The 2,477-nt window shown below is 31.3% G+C and overlaps 1 non-coding gene across 1 annotated transcript; it reads right to left on the reverse strand.

Moving 5' to 3' along the window:
* Positions 1-1,250: 1,250 nt before the first annotated feature.
* On the reverse strand, positions 1,251-1,354 carry LOC124993828 (U6 spliceosomal RNA). Its single transcript, XR_007110347.1, has one exon. It is a non-coding gene; the product is annotated as a U6 spliceosomal RNA (small nuclear RNA).
* Between the last annotated feature and the right edge of the window lie 1,123 nt (positions 1,355-2,477).

Below are 2,477 nucleotides of genomic sequence, written 5' to 3' on the forward strand. Positions count from 1 at the left end.
TAAAAACAAAATATTTCTCTATGATTCCACAAGTATATACAAACTCATGGAGTTGAATTATCACAAAGATGGTGAAACACGGAGCCACCAGTTAATGCACTTATCACATACCAAAATAGGAAAATTAGCCCTCTGAATTAATGGGTGCTTCATCCACTGATTTATCCAAGCTCATATGGAAAATATTCTATTTTAAATTGCTTTTGTACCAAATATGTACTGATTTTTTTTCTTTTCATTACTCACTAAATAATGCAAGAGGTATTTATAAAAATTTTACTTTGTATTAGGTACTAAATCTAGACATTATTTAAAATATACAAGAAGATGGGCATATGCTGTATGCAAATACTCTGCCTTTTCTTTTTTTAAATTGACTTCATCATCACAGATCTTGGCATTCACATGGATACCAAGTATCACTCTCAGATACTTAGGGACAATCATATACTATTGTAGCTCTGGACCAACTATTCATTTGATACCCTCTTCTTTGTTCAACCAAATTTGAGTACATCTTCTCTAGTCCCCACAGTCTCCTGATCTTTGACTTCTCCTTAACCTGAGCAAGAACTAAGATGCAGAATATGACCAAGGATCCCAAGGATCCTTAGGTACATTTCAAGTCAGATGGCACCTGTCATTCTCTTTACTTGATCCCTCTTGCTTGCTTTGTATGTTACTGCAAAGTTCTGTTTACCTTTCTCAATAAAAGAAAAGTCTTTTCTCTTTGCTTTTGAGATATTCTCCAGAGCATTCTCAGAGCATTCTACAGATTGGAAAAAAGTCTCATCTAAGTCTGGATTTGCTTTTATTTGACACACTGTAAAGCATATTTTAATAATGCTATAACATTATTATAACATTATTATAATTATGACATTATCAGCATCAGGTCTACCAAGATAAAATGAAAATAAGAATTAAACAATTATAATATGAACATGGGTAATGAAAAGCAGACAATCTGAAAAATCCTATAAATTTATGAAGTGTTTTCTGTAAGCTACCTTTTACACACTAAGTTCTAAAGTGAAAGAAAGGTAAAAACACATCATTCAAAAATAACATTTGGCTGCATACCAAGGGAACTTTTCATAATTATGAACTACTTCAATTGTGTGAGCTCTCATGTATATAGAATTATTCTTTTCTCACATATTTATCATTTGTATAAATCTCACCAGACATTATCCAGTCCAAACTTATTTTTTTAAGTAGCATAATAACTTTATTTTCTAAAAGACAATAAAAATATGGTACTCTTCACAAATTTGCACATCATCCTTGTGTAGGGGCATGCTGCCCTTTCCATACCATTTAATTTTAGTACGTGTGGTGCTAATGTGAGCACCTAATCATTTTTATACTATATTGTTATTTTTAGAAAAATATTTGTATACATAGGCTTCCTGGTTCAGGGATTATGTTGAGAGGAGGGCTAGTGATTCTTATTTTTGAAATAATAATGTTTGGCATTAATTGAAAAATCTTTGAAAACAGAAAAAATTCATTTATTTCATTAGAGATGAGCTATTGGACACTAGAAGTAGTATGAAATCATTATGGTGATGGAACGCCAGAAGTTTTTCATTCTATCTAGCTCTATTTTGTACCTGTTGACCAATTTCTTCTTACACCCCTCCCAATATCTCCCCGGGGCCCTGGGAATCTGCACTCTATTTTCTACTTCTGTGAGATAAACTTCAGATTCCACATATGAGATCTGGTGGTATTTGTTTTTCTGGGTCTGAGTTATTTTACTTACCATAGCGTTCTCTAGTTTCTGTATCAAATATTTTAAAACAACTTGAAAGGACTTTGAATATTTTCATCATAAAAATATAAATATGTAAATAATAAATATGTTAAATTTTATTTGATTATTATAAAAAATATCCATGTATCTAAATTTCATGACATACCCCATAAATATGCATAATTAATGTCAATTAAAAACAAAAAAAAAGTGAAAGCAGTATGGTGAAAAAGAATGTTGACTTTTAGATTAATTTTAGTTGTGTTATTGGATTTAGTTACTTATTGTGGGAAGATAATTACTAAATTAATATTAGTGAATCGATTACCTAAAAGTTAAATATATCAACTTGAAAAATATGTTTTCCAATACTGCTTTTGTAAAGACAATAAGAAAATTCAGATAAAACTTGAAAATACAAAGGCAATTATAAAAACAGCTTGTGATTTTTTTTTTTTTAATATAGTCTCCCCCAACCCCTTTGGTACCAGGGATTGAACCCAAGGGCACTTAACCACTAAACCATATCCCCAGCCATTTTATTTTAATTTTGAGACAGGGCCTCACTAAGTTGCTGAGACTGTTTTTGAACTTGCAATTCTCCTGCCTCAGCTTCCCAAGCCACTGGGATTATAGGCCTGTGCCATCACACCCTGCTTATTATAGTCTTTTCTTTAAAATAATTTTGTTTAAGCAAATATGTCCCATTATATGAGAA

Source organism: Sciurus carolinensis, chromosome 9 (genome assembly GCF_902686445.1).
Source record: "Sciurus carolinensis chromosome 9, mSciCar1.2, whole genome shotgun sequence".
NCBI classification, from domain to species: domain Eukaryota; kingdom Metazoa; phylum Chordata; class Mammalia; order Rodentia; family Sciuridae; genus Sciurus; species Sciurus carolinensis.